The following is a 20,043-nucleotide window of genomic DNA, read 5'->3' as shown; positions in this document are numbered from 1 at the left end:
GTGTTGAGAGATGTGAGTTGATTAATCCTTCTCTTCCACTAGGTGGTGCTGGTTGGCATGTCATCTTCCTTGGAGTGCTTTAAAGGCCTCAATCTGTCACCATTTGGTTGGCAGGAGGACTTGATGAGAGGCAGCAGGGCTATTTGTCCAAGCCAGGAATTTCTGAATATCCTTTTGGGCCTTTTCCTCTGACTCGATGTGTGGGCCTGAACAAGCCCCTTCTTAATTTCCTTGTTTTTAAATAGGGCTGACAGCCCTTTAACCAGCTGTGTCAGAGGATGTGAGATGTCTCTCTCTCCCTCTCCCTCTCTTCTTCACAAAGGTCCATTTTCACGGAGTTTGGAGTTTGCGGGGGCACTGTTTTATAAGACTCCTGTTTGGCTGAGAGAGGAAACATATAGTCTTGGGCGACCAGTACTGGGCAGCCCACTATTGCCCCGGGCCCTGACCATTAGCATTGGGTCCCAGAGCTATTGTTGACCTAGGGGCTTTCCATTTTTCCCATGAATCTGCGTTTTAGATATGACTTTTACTTTCAAAATGTAAGAAATATTCTCCTTGGAATCTTTACAACAGACTTACAGAAGGACTTTGAAAAGAACTCATGTTTGGGCAGGACAATATCCAATACAGTAGTATTCCATTTATCAGGCCTCATCAGAAAAAGAGGTGTTGCATATAAGCAAATTTTCCAGATAATCAAATCTTATTCCTTTTTCATGCCAAATCTTTAAAAATTTTTTGCAGGGTTGGAGTAGATAAAAATAGTACTGAAAAATATTGTACGTGCTGTGCTTTCATAAACATACTATGCTATATTTAATTTAGCTTATTTAATAACTCATAATCATATATTTATATATATATTTGTTCTAGAAACTGTTCTGATAATCTGGTATTCTCGCCCTGACAAATTCGTAGATGCTTTACTATCCTCCTTACTTTCTAAGTACACTCTCCTCTTTTCTATGTTTCAAGTTTGCAATCAATGGAATATCTTATGCTGGATACCAGATTGGCAGGTTTCCCAGTGTGGGTTAACACAGGTACCCAGCTCCTCCATGAAGTTTTGCATGCTGATATCTTTGAAGAGAGGACTCTGCTCCCTTCCTGCCTCCCATATGGTCCTCTGCTATCCTGAAAATCCCAAACCCCAGGGACATTCTCCTGGCCAGTGGTCTGACAGGAGACCCCACTCTGGGAACAGTCACTCTGTGAACACCTCCTTTCTATCCATTTTCCATAAGGGAAAACAGTTTATAAAGATGCATAGAAAATAACATTAACATAATAAAATAGAGAGTGGGAAGGGAAATCTACAAAAGTCAAAGCCACAGGGATAAGTTCTTACCAAAAAATGAGAGGCCAGAAAAGAGAAATAGCAGACAGAACTCCTTTATTCAAAAGAACAGAAACCCAATTCAAACTGGCTTAAGCTCAAAAATTCACCAAACAGAAAGGCCTGCAAAACTTCAGGAGAGGTGGATACAAGGGCTCAAACAGCCTTCAGGACCTGCTTGCTCCCACCTCTGCCCTGCTTTCCTCTACCTTGGTTCCACTCACTCCATTCAAGGCCTCGGCAGATCCAGGCTGACACACTCCTGGCTTCTGGTCAAATGGTAAGAGAGCTTCTCTTTCCAATGATTCCTACAAAAATCCCAGAATTAACGCTCATTGGCTGGGCTTAGGTCTTGTGTCTCCTGAAAGTTTATGATTATGATGGAAAGGCTACAATACACTGATTGGCCAGATCTGGTTTACCTACTGCCTCTTGAGACAGAGGGATGGGTCAGATGACCACGACCATGTGGGCTCAGAATTCAGAGTTCGAATGTAGTCATTCCCCAAAGGAAAAACCACTGTATTGTTACCAGAGTACATATGAATGAATGCTGGGAGGATAAAACCAACAGATTTGTGCTAAAGAAGCCAATGGAGATAAGGGAGTCAAGACTAGACACTGACTTGCCAGCACCTTTGGGACTCAGAGTACTTCTCCCACACGCCAGCCATGCCCCCCCGCCACTGGGTGTCTAGCTGCCATATGACCTAATCTTGAAGGTTCTCCTCTCATCCCTCTCTGCTCCTCAGCAGAGTCAGGGATGGAAAAGGGAGAAGACCAGGCTGCTTCTGAAATCTGTTAGCCAAACATCCCCGAATTCTCCAAGATCTTTTATCGTATTGCTCAGGCTCTCAATTACTTCTGCTAATTTCGTTTTCTTTTGATATGCCTTCAACAGGCCCAACATTGAGGCCGTTTTCCCAAGGACATAAATGTTACAAAAACTAATCGAATATAGAACATGGCTAGCCCCATGTTGCTCTGATGGTTTACAATATGCTATGGACTGAATGTTTGTGTCCCCCCAAAATTCATATGTTGAAACCTAATCCCCAATACCTACTCCACAAAGTGATGGTATTTGGAGATGGAAAGTTTGGGGGTGATTTGGTCATGAGGACTCAAGAATGGGATGAATGTAGTTATAAAAGAGACCCCAGGGAGCTCTGTTACCCTTTCTACCACATGAGGACACAGCAAGAAGATGGCTGTTTATGAACCAGGAAGAGAGCTGTCATCAGACACTGAATCTGATGATGCCTTGATCTTGGCCTTCCAGCCTCCAGACTGTGGGAAATACATGTTTTTAAGCCACTCAGTCTATCATAGTTTTGTGACAGCAGCTAAAATGAACTAAGACACCACACTATCACAAAAAATTGTAAATCCAGATCATCCATCCTGCCTAGTTCCTCCATTGCTCAATTGGAAGCTTTGAAAGGTTCTTGATAACCCCATAAATTCCTTGCTTCCTTCCTTCCTTCCTTTCTTCCTTCCTTCCTTCTCTCCTTCCTTCTCGAAAGCAGGCTGAGATCTTACTGTGGACCAATCCCTCAGGGTATAACCATGAGGACACAGGAGTTGGTGCTTGACTTTGCAGAACTCACAGAGGGTGACACAGGCAAATAAACAGACAATTCTAATACAGAGTGGTCAGTACTAGTGCAGGAGTAGACATAGGCTGGCATGAACACAAAGGTAAGGGCCCTTAATTCAAACTGGAAAGGTCAGGGGAGGCTCCCCAGTTACATTAATCTAAGCTGACTTCTTAAAGATGAGGAGGAGTTGGGCAAAGAAATGTCCAAAGTGAGGAGGAAGAAGAGAATGTATGTCCTGGGCAGAGGGAACTGTAGGGGCACAGCAGATTCAGAGAGGTGTAAGCCCTTCAGTTTGACCACTGTGGTGTGAGTGCAGCTGCAGAGGGAAGAGATGAGGTTTCCACAGCTTTGATAAACCCACGTGTGTGTTACCAGCTCAAATGAATGACTTGTTTCCTTGCTTTCAGGGTTCTTTCCAGTCTTTTAATTTTATCAATGAGAAAGCTTCATTTTACTAGTGATAATTGTCAATACAGGAAGTAAGCCAGTGGGTAGTGCACAGCAGGTGGAAATAACGTGAGACATTTCATGCCTCTCTGGTTTTCCAGGCTGTGCCATCTTCTCCTCTTTTTTGCCTGGCCACCTTTCTTTGTCAGAACTTAAAACCTACTACCCCTGTCTTCCAAGCAACCTTCCTCCTTAATCCCCACAGGCTGACCGAGGACTCCTTTTCCGTGTTCCCACAGCAGCTGGGCAAACCTGCTTTATGACATTTCTGTATCGTGCTGAGAATCCGTCTGCAAGTGTGATTGGCAACCTCTAGAATGAGCCTAATGGTCTCAGCCTCCCGGTATTCCTTTCTTTGTATAGTCCTTTCCCTTAGAGCATCAGTTGGACCTAGCAACTTGCCAAAGTGATGGGATGCCACTCTGGGTATTTGGTTATAAAAAGGCTGTCATTTCTGTCTTGGGCACTCTCTGTTTCTCCCTCTGTCTTGGATTACCACCTGCCATGTCATGAGGACACTCGAGAGGGCTATGAAGAAGCCCGATGGCAAGAAGCCGTGTGAGTGAGCTTGGAAGCAGATTCCCCAGCTCCAGTGGAGCCTTGGGATGACTGCAGCCTTGGCTGACAGCTTGACTGCAACCACCTTAGAGTCACAGAGTCAGCAGCACCCAGCTAAGCTGTTCTACGATTTCTGATCCACTGAAATTATGGGATAATAAATATTTGTTGTTTGAAGCACTAATTTTTAGGGTAATGTTATGCAGCAACAGATAATTAACACAGCAGTTCTGTCTTCCAACCAGATTCTGAGTCCCTCCAGAGCAGAACTGTGTCTTATTCACCCTAGATGTCCCAAGATCTGGCATGGTGGCTGCCATAAAGCAAGTGCTCTATAACTCTAATGAAAAGAACGGAACCAAACTTGCATTTGTCCTTGTAAACCCTGCCCTCCACACCATGTGCTGTGCTGGCCACAAGCAGAGAGAATTGGGTGGTTCATTCCCATAACTATAAGGCCCTCAAGACACACTTGCCTTCTCCGGGTCTCCACAGAGAGGCTCAGGTTATATATGAGGCAGCAGGGCAAAGACCCTAACACATCTTTCGGGCAATAAACAACAGAGATTCCTAACTTGGGTCCATGAGCACAGGTTTGAGGGGTGAGGGTGTTGCCTCAGGTTGTATGCAAAATTCTCCATGTTTGTGCATTTTTTTTCTGGGGGAGGATTCATAGCTTTGACCAGTGCCCCAAAGAGATCATGATGAAAAGAGTTTGAGAGCCACCTCTTAGAGAAAGACAGAGAAAGAGAAAGAGAAAGAAATGCAATGTCTGATGGAAATTTTCCATTGTCTGAGGGGAGCCAAGGCTTGAGGGTGAATCCAGCTGAGGTGGACTTGCATCTTCTCACTTTCCCTGAAACCATTCCCAGCTAGGAGCACGATTCTAGAAAGTACTCTAATGGATGATGCTTTTTTCTTCTTTATCTTCTTCTTTCCTGTTCCTTTAATAGTGAAAAGGAGCCTACTGCACGTTGATTATATGAAATTAGCCACTGACTGTCCCTCCCCACTTCTTCCCCCGGGGATGTTGAGCAATGTCCTAAGTGGCAGGTGTGGATCTGGGCTGCGTCTGCCTTCCTGGGAAGCAGGTGAGGTGTGGCTCCAGTGCCGCTCTCCCCTGTTCTCCCCCTTAAACCCCACCCTCTAAACACATATCTCCCCCTCAGAGCCTAGCCTGTGCCCTGTTCCTCTTGTTCATCTTCATCCTCACCAAAAGATTAATTAATAACTGAGGTGTTGGTTGGTTGATACAGGAAGGAAGCCATGACTGCATTTCAAGAAGAGACTACCTAATAGATTTGGAAAGCTCTTCTGGATTCAAAGGAATGAAGCTTTGATGATTGAATGACTGTCAGGGGTACTGATATTTCATGGCACTAGAGATTCCCAAATCACACCACAAAGGTGCCTGTTTATTCCAAAGGGGAAAATGTACATAGCAGCTGGGATCACAACAATGGGTCCTGACCTTCTGACAGTCACTCGGCCTCCCTGCTTATTACTTCTTTCTCTGCCAAGCAGGAGGATTGGACTAGATTTTCCCCAGTGCTCCCTCTAGCCTCAAAATCAAATGGATGAATGAGAATAAAAAGCTACTGAGAAGTAGACTTGGACTCAATGTTCAAACAAACTACCAACAAGCAGAAATGTCCAAACTCAGAATGGGAGGTAGTGAATGCCCTCCCATGGAGACGTTGATTCAGAGGCTGCACAACCCCTTGCAAAGGATACTAGAGCAAGGATTAGTTTCTGTGTGTGTGTGTGTGTGTGTGCATGTGCACACGTAGCACACTCATTCATTCACTCAACATACACTTAGAAAGCCCCATATATTTGCTAAGCACTGATGAGTCAGCACTGAAAACACGACACTGACAATCCTGCCTTAGTAAGTCTGCATTCTAAACTCAAGTAACACCCATGCACACAGTGGTCAGGTATAACACCATAGGGAGAGGTGGAGTCTGAGGCAAACTAGAGAGTGTATATCCTAACTAAGAGCATGTTAAAATTGTACCCATTTTATGGACCAGATAAAATAATCTGCAAACTGAAATAGATACTGATCACAAAGCGGTGACCCACGGTCCAGATAATGTTAAATAATAAAGGTTGATTACATGTTTACCATGTGCCAGCTCTGTTCTAGGTGCCTTACATGTATGAAATCACTTACTCCTAGAATCAAGGCACTCTAGTAGGGGAAATTATTATCTCCATCTTACAGCCAAGGCACTGAAGAGTTAAGTAAGATGCCCAAGTAATCCATGGAGATGGGAAATCTGACTTCAGACTCCGTTTTGAAATTCTGTGCTGCCTCTACATAGATGATTCCTCTGATTTTGAACTTACAGTTATGTGGAATTGGTCTGATTGCATCAAACTAATAAAAGTGAGTTAGTGAGCGAGTTTTATTGACTTCTCCTCTTTCACAATGAGCTGCCTCATACAGGTTACACTGAAAAGAATTAGAATCCATTTTAGACCTGAACCAGGGTGACTTCTGACATTTCATCTCTCTGAAAAAAATATCTTCTCAAAAGTAGGTAAACTCCTACTTTTAATACAAGATTATATCTGTCCCTGCGAAGCAGTCAAAGGCTGGGGGGAAGCAGTGAACAAATAATCTTCCGTTTTACATGTCATTTACCCTTTTATCTAACAAACTTGTGCCTTGTCCACAAAACGGTGGAATTTAAGAAGTGGAAGAGATCCAAACATCAAGTGTAATAGTTCTGTGGTATAGTCATGGATTTACAAGAAAACAGGAGCTTCATGGTCAAATAACTTTGGGAATTTCTGGGTTTAAAAAGACTTAGCTTAGTTTTGTTACCTTTAAGACTTGTTGGGCTCTTTGCTATGCTATGCCTTGGGAACCTTTTTTTTTTTTCCCATGGCGCCTCTCTTGGACTAGAAATGTTCTGCAGAACAAATTTGGAAAATCTGGCCTGACCTTCCCATCTAATTTTCACACATGAGAAATCCGAGGAGCTTGGAGAAGATAAATGGGCCACTCAAGGTCACATAGCTGATAAACACTAGGCTGGTTTAATAATAGTACTGATAAAAGGCCATTGTATTTTATAATTGTGGCAACTTAGAACCGAAAGAGGTCTTAAAGAATACCTAATTTGAGCGATTCACTTTGTCAGAAGAGGAAATATAGCTCTAAAGAAGATAAGTTACTTGTCCAAGGCTGTACAGACAGAGTCTGGGTGACAGTCCAGAATTTTTGTCTTCTCCTTCAGAAGGAACAAAGTAAAAAAGAATTTAATTATGTTAGCCAGAAATGACCATTCACTAGTACTTCCCATGTGCTGTGTAAGAGCTTCTGCTAAATGCTATAGGACATTTACATGGCAGACCCTGAGATGCTGCTGTAGGCTCAGAAAGGAAGCAACTGAGAGGTGGCTGGTGACATCACGTTAGAACTATCCAGGAGCTTTAGCAATATGACCCTTGTTTGAGCTGCACTCTACAGAAATTAAATCTATCAAGAATTTGGAGGTGAGATGGGACCCTGTTATCTGTACTTTATTATTATTATGTTTTTAATTTCAAAGTATTAAGGGGGTACAAATGTTTTTGGTTACATGGATCACTTTTGTAATGTTTCAGTCACGGTTATAAGTGTGCCCAACACCCAAATAATGTTCGTTGTATCCATTAGGTAGGTTTTTGCCCCACCCCCTCTTCCCCCCTCCTCTCTGCTTGATTTCCACTAAGTTTTCCATTTCTCTGTGCACATGTGTGCTCATTGGTTAGTTCCAGTTTAATAGCGAGTACATGTGGTGTTTGTTTTTCCCTTCTTTTGAAACTTCACTTAGGATAATGGTCTCTAGTTCCATCCACATTGTTGCAAAAGACATGAATTCATCCTTTTTATGGCTGAGTAGTATTCCGTGGTATACATATACTGCATTTTGTTAATCCACTCATGGATTGATGGGCACTTGGGTTGATTCTACATCTTTGCAATTGTAAAGTTTGCTTCAATAAACATTTGAGTACAGGTGTCTTTTTGATCTGTACTTTAAAAAATTCCTTGGATATTCTGAAATTAAAAAAAAAAATTCCCTGGGTGATTGTAGTAGAGCCAGAGTGGAGAATCACTAGCCTAGAGAAAAACAAGATCTGGAGTTGGAGAGAAGAGAAAGGGAGATGGAAGAGGAGGTGGTGGTGCTTATCTCTGTATCTCTCTCTCTCTGTCTCTCACACACACACACACACACACACACACACACACACACACCTGTTCATCTTTCTAGTCTGTGGCTACAAGGGGAGAAACAGCTTGGTGGGAACAAGAACAGCAGTAAAAAGAAATGAATAAAAAGATCACTGTTCAGCCTTGTGCCCAGCTAAATCTCGCCAGTGTGGATTTGTAGGACATCCTATCCCCGTATGACTTTCCTCTGAAACACTCCGTGCTCGTGCATGGAAGCAGAAAGAGCAGGCCTGGGGGTTACTTAGAACTTTGGGTAGATGAGATGGACACAAAGGCCTCTTGCTAGCAGCAGAGCTGACTGCTGAGAGCAGGTGGTTGATGGATTCCACGCAGACTGTCACTGTTTCACAGATCCCGTGAACCAGCGATAACTGTAATTCATGAGTAGACCCCACTGCAGTGGGCACATCTTATTCCACCTGGAGTGAATTCTTTGCCCAGGGCAGTCGTGGGCAACTCTGCTCATATCTGTGTTCCTTACACTCCTTTCAAATCTCCCTTACCACCCCTTGGAGATAATTTTTTCATTTTGGGAAAATTTTAGACATGTAACCATCCTTCCAATTATCTCTGTAATAATGACCTTCCTGTGCCTAGTGGGACTGCCAAATCCGGCCACAACACAGCTGATTATGAACTTGTGACTCAGTGGCAGACATTTTAAAACAATCTTTAGCCAGTTCCAATAAGGAGCCGACAGCCGGCATCTTCTAGCAATTACTGTAATTTGTGTATTAAAGAATGAAACAGCAATGCTCAGATTTCTCTAAGAGATTCTTGACTACCCACATGAGGACTGAGTCTCATTTGTAGGGGAACCAGTTTTTTGTCCTTCACCTCTGATCACAGGAGTTGCAGAATGAAGTGTTATCTGAGATTAAGTTGTGGCTTTCTTTTCTTTAACATTGTTATTTAACTATCCCCCGTTCCAGCTGGAAGTTGGAACCCAAGAGTTAGTACGCACAGTCTGCCTTCCAACTGAACTGCCTGATTGTCTATGACTCAGCTGTCCAGAAAGCCTCAGCTGGCTTGGCATTCATTTTAAAAGTGTCTCTCTCTCCCTCTCTCTCTCTCTCTCTCCCCTCTCGTTCTCTCTCCTCTCCTCTCTCCACCCCAAAGTCCCCTCCCCCTCTCCCTACCCCAAGCCAGTTCCACAGTGAATCAATAGCCAGGTCCTTCCAATTGGCTGCAAGCAGCGCCAGGGGGAAACTCCTAGTTCTCTGGCTACAAGGCTCCGGCTGGGGAAGCAGCTTATAAGGTCAGTGTCCCAAACTCGAGCAGACAGAAGTACAAATAAACAGCCATGGGGAGACAGACACGGAGTCAGGAAAATCCCCTGCATGACTAGACTATCAGTTTCAGCAGTGCCGTGGCTGGGAACGTCAGGTTCAAGTCCATGACACTGAGGCCAAAGAGTTTGCTTGGAATAAGTGGTGTTCTTAAGCCCGTTTCTTTTTAGCCAGCAACCATATTTTGTTAAAGAAAGAAAAGGTATCTGTGGGATGGTGGGAGTCAGATTCATATAATTATAAAAATGATAGATTTCCAGGATTAGAGTTAATTGAGGTAGAAGGACAATCTAAATTAGTGAAGGGCCTGAATTATAGAAGTTCTTCAAAGACAAGAGCCAGTGGGGGAGGGGTCCTGCTGTGTGGTGTCCTAGAAAAAGAATGAGTATTTGAGACAACAGATGTTCATATAAATCCTGGTTTTAACTATGGTTTGTTGTGTGAGAGGCAGATTTATCATGAAGCAACTATTTCAAGACCCGTCTCTTAAAGGGGCACAGGTAAGGGGCACTAACATCGTGTTTACATGGTCATATGTTGTTGTGAAATTTGCAAAAGTAAGATGTTTTGCTATTCTTTTTCTTTTTTCTCTCTCTCTTTTTTTTTTGTCTTGAGTTCTCCATCTCAAAATGGAGATGGGATGGTGTTCTTTTCCTTAACAAGGGATCCCCAACTTGTGTAAGGTTCAGACCCTTAAAACCTGAACCTGTATTGATTGGAAAGTTGGTTGGGGCTGGGCAGGGTGGCTAAAGGGGTTGCCTTTGGGATTCACTTCTGCTCTTACTGATTTAGGATAAGAGGAGGAAGTCTACAGCTTTTCATTCTCCTTGGTGACTTAGGCCTCCCCCTTTCCCCTTCCAGGCCAGGCTCCTCCTTTGTGCCCCTCAGAACAATTCAGTGTGCTCCTATAGATACCTCCTGTAATCATGGTTCTTACTCCTCCTAAAAGGAGTAAATGAGACCGTGCACAAAGAAAGCATTCAATAAATGATAGGCATGGTGGACAGATTTTGTGTGTTCAGAATGCCCCCTTCTTCTGGACAGTTCTAAAGCGCCTCACATCCTGGCCATGACAGTTGTCCATGGTTGAGTGTGTGGCTCAAGTCAGGCTTTTCAGTGTCCTTCCCTAGGTTATTTCAGGAAACAGGAGGAAGAGAACTTCTTTTCTCTCTGTTTGCAAGGCTATGAAATGATATGAACCCATGGCTGGTAGCCAATGGGGCTCTTGCCTTATGGAAAAGCTGATGTGAAAATGAATGGTGAGAGGAAGCCAGTAGCTCTCCAGTGCCTGATTTCAGTACCCCACCCCACCTTCCTGTGGGTTTATGAGCCAGCGCAATTCCCCTTTCTTCTTAAGAAGGTTGCTTTCTTTTGCAACCCCCAAAATCCTAACACATCTTTTACCCAGAGTCACATTGTCGTGGAAAAAATTCTTCCGGCACTCCCTTTTTTCTTTTATTATTAGACCAAGGCTTACTTTTGAGTATACTCTGCAGAATTATCCCCTAAAGTGAAATTTTAATCACTTTTATCAACACACTTAACATCAATAAATTACTATACATCTTTGCCTTTTTCAAATCAACTGCTATATATTGAGCACCTTTTAGGTCCAAGGCAACTATTTCCCATCTGGACAAGGTACACTACCTGGAATATGACCATGCTTATACTTCAAAGTAAACAAAGTATAACTTCCCTATGCTCTATTGCTGAAAAGTGTAAGGAACTCTCAGGTTGACCAAGGATGGCCATAATTTCTAAAATATATTAGGTGATATGTTAATGCTGGATTTAAAATTATCTGAGAGCTTGAAGCACATTTTAACCATCAGAAGAGTTAAAACATGGAACTGGCTGTGTTGAACGTAATGATTTTGGTCTCACTCAAATTATTCAGGAGGAGGCGACTGTTCCTGTTAGGGACATCTTGGAGTAGTCATTTCCTGTATGGACGGGCTATGTGACCAGAGGGCCTCTTAGCATCTGAGGATTCTAATTCTGACCCAATAAAATGCAGTTTTTACAACACATAAATGTATACTACAACTCGAATTGGTTTAGTCAACACTCAAGTTAGTGTTGCTGAGAATAGGATTTTTCAATTAAACCATTAAGAATGACTTGCAATTACTTTAAAAATAATATTTATCATTGATTTATTAGATAATACTAATAAAGAACTTGAAAATACTCCTTTTCATGAGTGGGTTATATATTGAATAACCCAACTATATTCAACTTGAAACTCAACTTTCACAGAAAGTTCATTATCCAAGTTTTCATAAATTTACTAGAAAAATCCAAATTACACAGTGAATGGCAAATGGTAAGTTACCCTGAACAGAGGGTTTGGGTAGAATTCAAAATTCCTAAGTTCTTGTCTTAGCTTTGTCCCTAAATTATTTTGATTACTCTGAGCCTCAGTTTCTGCATCTGTAAAATGATAGTGTTGGACCACATAATAACTTCCATTTATTGAGCAATTACTATATGCAAGGCCTTGCACTAGGAGCTTCATGAACATTATTATGCTTCCATTTATTTCTCTCATCAGTTATTTTAGTAGGTAATACCTTTAATGCTTTATTCTGTAAACAGAAGGAAAGGGAGGCTCAGAGAGACTAAGAAACTTTCCCAAGATCATACAGGTAATAGGTGGCAAAGACTCAAACCGTGTTAGATGAGATCCAGAGCCCACGTACTTTCTTTTTTAATGTCAGAATATTTATTTTAATGTCAGAATAGTACAATTTTTTTGGATACATTGATTGCTTTTGTACTGCTCGAGTCAAAGTTATAGGTGTGCCCATCACCCAGATAGTGTACCTTGTACTTGTTAGGTATGCTTTCACCCATCCACTTCTCCCTCCTCCCACCTGCACAATTTCCATTGAGTTTTACTTCCACCTGTACACATGAATGCTGATTGGTTATTTCCAATTTAATAGTGAGTACACATGGCGTTTGTTTTTCCATTCTTTCAGTATTTCTCTTGGGAGAATAATCTCCAGTTTCATCCAAATTGTTGCAAAAGGTATTAATTCATCCTTTTTTATGGTTGAGTAGTATTCCATGGTATACATATACCACATTTTATTAATCCACTGATGAATTGGTGGCACTTGGGTTGATTCCACATCTTTGCAATTGTGAATTTTGCTGCAATAAACATTCAAGTGCAGGTGTCTTTTTGATAAAATTACTTTTTTTCCTTTGGGTAAATAGCCAGTAGTGGGATTGCTGGGTCAAATGGTAAGTCTACTTTTAGTTCTTTGAAGAATCTCCATACTATTTTCCATAGAGGTTGCACTAGTTTGCAGTCCCACCAATAGCGTATAAGTGTTCCTATCTCTCTGTATTCATGCCAGCATCTATTGTTTTGAGACTTTTTGATAAAAGCCATTCTCATTGGAGTTACGTGATATCTCATTGTGGTTTTGATTTGTATTTCTCTGATGATTAGTGATGTTGAGCATTTTTTTTCATATATTTATAGGCCATTAGTCTATCTTCTTTTGAAAAGCTTCTGTTCATGTCTTTTGCCCACTTTTTAATGGAGTTGATTGATTTTTTATTGCTGATTTGCTTGAGTTCTTTATATTTTCTGGTTATTAGCCCTTTATCAGATGTATAGCATGTGAATATTTTCTCCCATTCTGTAAGTTGTCTATTCGCTCTGTTGATTGTTATCTTTGCTGTGCAGAAGCGGTTTAATTGAATTAAGTCCCATTTATTTATTTTTGTTGTTGCTATGATTGCCTTTGGGACCTTCTTCATAAATTCTATGCCTAGGCTGGTATCTAGAAGACCTTTTCCATCATTTTATTCTAGAATTCTTATGGTCTCATGTTTTAGATTTAAGTCTGTGATCCATCTTGAATTAATTTTTATGAGTGGTGAGAGATATGGATCCTGTTTCAATCTACATGTGGCTATCCAATTTTCCCAGCACCATTTATTGAATAGGGATTCTTTTCTCCAGTGTATATTGCTGTCTACTTTGTCAAAGATCAGATGGCAGTATGTGGATGCTTTTATATATGGGTTCTCTGTTCTGTTCCATTGGTCTGTATCTCTATTTTGTGCCAGTACCATGCTGTTTGGTTACTATAGCCTTGTAGTATAGCTTCAAGTCTGGTAAAGTGATATCTCCAGATTTGTTCCTTTTGTTTAAGGTTGCTTTGACTATTAGGGTTCTTTTCTGATTCCAAATGAAGCATAGAATTAGTTTCTCTAAATCTGTGAAAAATGATGTTGGTATTTTAATGGGGATTGCATTGAATCTGTAAATCACTTTGAGTAGTATGAACATTTTAACAATGTTCATTCTGCCGATCCATGAGCATGATATGTTTTTCCATTTGTTTACATCATCTTCAATTTCCTTCCTCAGTGTTTTGAGTTCTCTTTGTAGAGATCTTTCACTTCCTTGGTTAAATATATTCTTAGGTATTTTATTTTCTTTGTAGCTATTGTGAAAAGTATTGAGTCTTTGATTTGATTCCCTTGTCTTGTTCCAGTTCTGACAGGGAGTGCTTTAAACTTTTCTCCATTCAGTATGATGTTGGCTGTGGGTTGAAAAAGAGTCTGGATAGAGGAAAGCTACCACTCTGATCGTGCCCATCCCTCCCTCCAGGAGGCCACCTGCCCAGAATGTCCAGGCACTGGACTCATGCAAGTCACCTGGGACCCACTGGACCCCTGTGGCTCCTGCAGTCTGGGCCAGAGTTGGAAAATATCTGTGTGGGAATGACAAGATGAAACCTGAGGAGTTGAAGCCCCCTAGGGAGGACAAAAGCACATGGAAAGTAGAGAAGCAATATGCACCTGCCGTCCAGCTCAGATCTGTAGGGCGGGAAGTGCCCCGGGGAGCTGAGAGCCTGGTGTCCTGTCCACAAGAAGTTCCCAGCTCACTGGCAGCAGCAGCCTCTGGGCTCATGTGGACAGAAGGTCTTTCCAGCAGCTTGGGAACCTGCCATCTGTCAGAGATGCTGATGGAGGAAGAAACAGAGTCGGGGAGAAACAAACTGCTCCACCTACCCTTCTCACTGGACTCCAAGTCTCTTGGGGATTGATCTCTGCGATACCTTGCTCCTTCCTAGTCTGCTCTTCAACTTCTTCCCGTGAAGTCTCTGGTAGGTTCTGGCACATTTCCCTCAGAATTATACCCAATCTATGTTTGTCTGTTTGTTTATTTTTTTCTTTTTCATCTAAAGCTTCTTCTCCTTTCTGAGATGATCCAGCAGCTGGGTGTCTCTGGTCCACCATCTTGACTCTACCACACACACACTTAATTACTACTTGATACTGTTATTCTTGGAGGATCGCAAAGAGTTTTCCAACTATAAAGTCCTTTTCTTCTATTTGTAAGTAGCAATCTATTTCAAGATTAACAGGGTTTCATTGCTGCCTTAGTATATATTTGGACCAAATTGTGGCCGTTAGTTCCCAGTTATCAAATTGTAATAAAAATGTGAGTTCAGACCCATTTATTCAATTGTAACTGGCTCAGAAGTAATTTTCAACACAATTAAGAAATACCAGTCAAGAAAACACTAATGGCTGTTTACATAACTTACTCTCCAGTTCATTTGACTACTTTATATTTTTTAGGAACAAACCCCATTTAGAAGATGAACTCTGTTCTGAAGGGGAAATTAGCCACTCTTGGCTCTTTTCCACTTAGTAAAATTCTAAACTAAATACAAACTTTTTTCCCCTGGTTTCTGATCCCTTTACTCCACCCCAGCCACCACAAACACAGTCTGGCCGTGTGGTCTGACTGGTTGTTGTTGGTGGTGGTGGTGACTTTAATTCTACCCCACCCTCTCCAAAAGGGAGGTTGGGACTCTAAATGAATATTTCAACAAGCTTGGGTTTAGCTTTCAGGGTATTTTGAATGCTGTTTGAAGAGCTGAGAGTTGGAGTTATAAAGAAATACAACACATGGCCCATCACCTTGTAGGTGTTCCAACAGCGAAGGCACAAAGGAAGCAGATAAAAACACAGAACAGAGTAGAGGAAAGGATACGTTAGGAATTGCACTGCTATGGGAGACATGCTGGGGGGGGGCTGTGATTGAGGGCTGGGTGGGGGAGAGAGATGGAGTTGAGGTGTGGGCAGAGCTTGGATTGGTGGGGCAGAAGAGGAAGGGGGAGGAGAGGAGGGGCCTCTGGGTGAGAGACCCAGGATGAGGCACAAGGAAGGAAACACATATGGTGTGCTATAGCACCGCAAAGCAACTTTCTGTGCTGAGCAGAATTCAAATCAAAGCCTGTAGTTAAAAAATAGAAAATTCCCTCGAAAAAAGTCATCATGGGCAAGGACTACACTTCTTTTTCTCATCACCACATCCCTGGTATCTATAACAGCACTCGACATGGAGTAGGTATTCAACAAATACCCTTCCATACGGGAATGTGTAGACCCTTAGCTCTGAAAGTGTCATCCCTGGACCAGCGTCACTGACATCATCTCCACTCCAGACCTACTAAACCATAACCTCCAGGACTGGGGCCCAGAGTCTGTGGTTTTTTGTTTGTTTGTTTGTTTTAATGATCGAGGTGGGGTGAGGGGGGGGTCTCACTCTTGCTTAGGCTGGTCTCGAACTCCTGACCTCAAGTGATCCTCCCACCTTGGCCTCCCAGAGTGCTAGGATTACAGGTGTGAGCCACCACACCTGGCCAGAGTTTACATTTTAACAAACCCTCCAGGTGATTCTGATGTACTCTGAGATTTATGAACCACTGATACAGACCAAAGCTTGATTGTGGAAATTTTTCTACTGCCTCTAAAATTTGGGACACTACATTTTCTCTTCCCAGCTTACTCTAAAAATGGAAAGATCAGAATATTTACCTTTTAAATTCTGGTAAATAACACGTGAAACACCTAAGGGCTGGTAGCGACTTCTTTGTATTTTAAATAACTCAATTGTCTAAGTTTAAATAAATAAAATTAGATTTCTCCATTTATCAGAACTTAGAGTGTCTCTGATGGGAAGAAGATGTAGGACCCCACCCCCTAGGAAGACAATACTACTGAAAAATCAAAAATGAATCAAACTCTGAGGTCCCAGGTCAAGACGGCTGACTGACCCATGCATTTTCCCTGCCTTCTAAAAGCCCAATAAAATGATGGAATAAGAATAACCCGTGAGAGCAAAGAGAATGGGAGGAACACCAAGATCGTTTCAATTAACGTCTGAAAACCTGACGAGAACAGAAGACTGTGGGATCTTCTTGGAACAACTTGAGGGTACTAGCATTCCTGTTAGCAAATGCTTTATGCAGGTTTCTGAGGAGCTGAGGCCTAAAGGTTAGCAAGTCTCCCTCCATTCCTGAAATAAATAAGCACTCTTCACAATATTTCATAGAATTAGAGAACTGAAAGAGACATTGGAAAATGCAATTCTAAACTCCATTTAAGGAGTTTAGGAATAAGGAAACTGAAGCATAAGGTAGTTAAGAGATTGCCCCCCGGGTCACACACTAGGTACCAGCAAACCAAAGAATAAACTCGATCTTTTTCTGAGTGTGCTTTTTATCATATCAGACTGCCTGTCTCAATGCACCAGGATTGTCAAAGCCTTCCAAAGACTAAGTGCCATGTCACATGAACCTCTATCACACCGTTGCCTGAGGTATAGAGGAGAATATTGAACTCGGTCAGAACGCTCGAGGCCCCAGCTCTGAGCATGTGCAACTGTGTCGATTCACTCATCTGTATTATGTTTCAGGTGGGGGGTATCTGCGGGGTGTTAGGGGGAGAGGTGGGGCAAATGGAAATGGGGTTGTTAATTTGCATTTTCAAGTTTTTCGTTTTCATTTTAAAAATCATGTATGCTCATTGAATTAACTCTACCACAGTAACTATAGATATTTAATGTTTGAGCATCCTTTGGAACTCATTACTATTTGTGCTTTGTTTAATATTCAGTTTAATAGTCTTATGAATTCATCACACAAATAACATTAATCATTAAACAACAAACAGTCGTTTAAATATCTGTATATACCTTACAATTAGAAAAATTAAAACATGTAGATCTATCAAATGAAAATTTCCCAACTATTTAAATATTGATTGTTAATACAAATACTTCTAAACATTTGATTAAAACCATGATTCTACCATAATAAATTATCTTTAGCATTTAAACACTTAAAAAGAAGACACATATACCATTAAAATGATGAAAAGCTGATCTGTACCCTGAAACTAAAACTAGTTCCCCAAATGTTAATGCCATAGATTAAGTGCTATTACTCTATTTGCGTTTCTTCCCAGGTTTGCCTTCGTAAAGTTTCAGTACTTTTAGTATTTTTATAACTCATTAGACCCAAGGAGGAGGACCAGTCTCAGAAAATCGATGGTTGTCGTACCTGGATAAGGAGCAGATTGACTTCTGACCTGTATCTAAGGTGGTTCTCATTCTCTGGTTATCTCACGAAGTTCCTTTATACGATAAAATTTCATTTATTACCCGAAGGATGGACATATTTGAAACTCGGACTTAGGGGGGGAGGGAGGGGCAAGGGCAGCATACGTAACCTAAACATCTGTACCCCCATAATATGCTGAAATTAAAAAAAAAATTTCATTTATTGAATCATGGGAGTTTTAACCTTCTGTCTTCCACACAGATTTAAAATTTTCAAACCCAGTGTTTTTCTGAAAATGACTTATTCTTTAGTTGGCTATAGCTAATAGTAGCTAAGACATTTTCTCACCATTTTGATATATTTATTCTTATTAGCACTGTGAAAAACTAATATAAATCTTACTGGTATTTTATTTAATATGAACCTTATTGATATTTTATTATACTTCTGAGAGCTAACTAGGGCAGAACTTTGCAACCAGCATACTATGTCATCTATTGCTACACGTGAATGACTGGGGTGACAAGATATGAATTCCTGGTGCCCTGAGCTGGGTGGAGCCTGGAGTGTTTGGGAACCCTGGGAAGAGGGGAGGTGGGAAGGGGGACATCAAATACAGCCTTATAGTGTGGCATATCACTTTCTACATGTGTCATGAAAAGTTTGGGCAGTGCTGGTCGGGATGATTCGTCTCCAAAAAGGGGATGGATTGAGTCTGTATGATCATTTCTCTTTTCTAGGACATGAGGCTAATTCATCCTTTCAGAACACATTGTGGCATGCGCCTTCCACTTGGTAATTTTGTGTGATCACTCGACCTAATGAACTGTGGGACCCTGTTCTGATCTGTAGTTCTTGTTCTTACTATGGTACCTACTATGGTCCTCAGAATTACCCACAATCCCGTCTGTTTATTCTTTCCTCCTAAAACAGAAAATAAAAGGTACTTAACTAAACTATAAATTATGGGCTATTTTTTTAAGAGAAGAAACAAAATATTTATATATAATTATATACCCTTAATTTATAAAATTAATATTAAATTAAATATGGCCTATTAAGGCTTTTTGTATTAGAACTACATTTTCATACACTTTATATCAACCTTCCCTTTTGTGCATCACTAGGAACTAATAAGTTTTCCTAGGTATTTGCAACCTATTTTGATGAAACATTATGTTATTTATTTTAACTATTTCTTTGAGCTCAGCCTGGCTAAAGGAAGCTGCTTTAAGTTGACCCTTTTGTCCTTAGAGCATTGCCTCTGGCATTTTGTGAAAGTGTGAGTGCTGTCTGGCAGCACAGGCTGTCTCAGACCCATCCTGACTTTTCCCTGACCCCCAAGTCATGGAATCAACTACCTTCCAAAGGATCCTGGTGCCCTTCAGTGCTGTGTTCCCCAACCCCACCGGGCCACCGCCCCGAGCCCCATGCCCAAACCCCCACTCTCTCCTACCCCTGCCGCACCCCATCCGTGGAAGAATTGTCTTCCATGAAACCGGTCCCTGGTGCCAAAAATGTTGGGGACTGCTGCGTAGTGGATAAAAGAGTTTAGATAGAATTTTGCACTTTAGTGTAATATGTTTACGTATACTACTTTTCTTACAGTATGTGTATATGACTTCATCAACTGCTAATGTTCCTTTCTACAGTGACAATAGCAACAATACCATTCTATGATACCATTATCCCCCCCACCACCATAAATTAATATTTTGCTGTAGGTCCTGCAGGCTTTTCTTCTTTAGAAAGTCTCTTGACTTAGTATTTTCATCTTTAACATAGGAATGAGTCTCTAATGTAACAGGTAGTTAAAAGGATTAAAGGAAATATTATAAAACGTCATGAAAATTAAAACTATTTTTATTATGTACTCCTACTATATTCTACTCATACATGATCTTATCAAGGTTCCTAGGGCACACCTGTATTTTTCTGTTTCCTTATCCCTGCTCTCAATATGCCCTCCAGCCCTTTTTCCATTTGTATCTGTTGAGATCAGGTTCAGCTGAAATGCTGCCTCCTTTGCAGGCAGTCCAAGGTTTCCAGGCAGGATGAGTTTCTTCTTTGCTTTGCTTCAGGAGTGCCCCAATGATTCCGATTTTAAAATTATTGCATCCATCTCCCCTAATAAGGTAAGTTTGCAGAGGGCAGAGAGTGTGTTTTTTCTGTATATACCCAGAGCCTAACA

The sequence above is a fragment of the Propithecus coquereli genome, unplaced genomic scaffold, assembly GCF_000956105.1.
Source record: "Propithecus coquereli isolate 6110/MARCELLA unplaced genomic scaffold, Pcoq_1.0 Scaffold115, whole genome shotgun sequence".
Classification (NCBI taxonomy): domain Eukaryota; kingdom Metazoa; phylum Chordata; class Mammalia; order Primates; family Indriidae; genus Propithecus; species Propithecus coquereli.
This window is presented reverse-complemented; position numbering follows the sequence as displayed.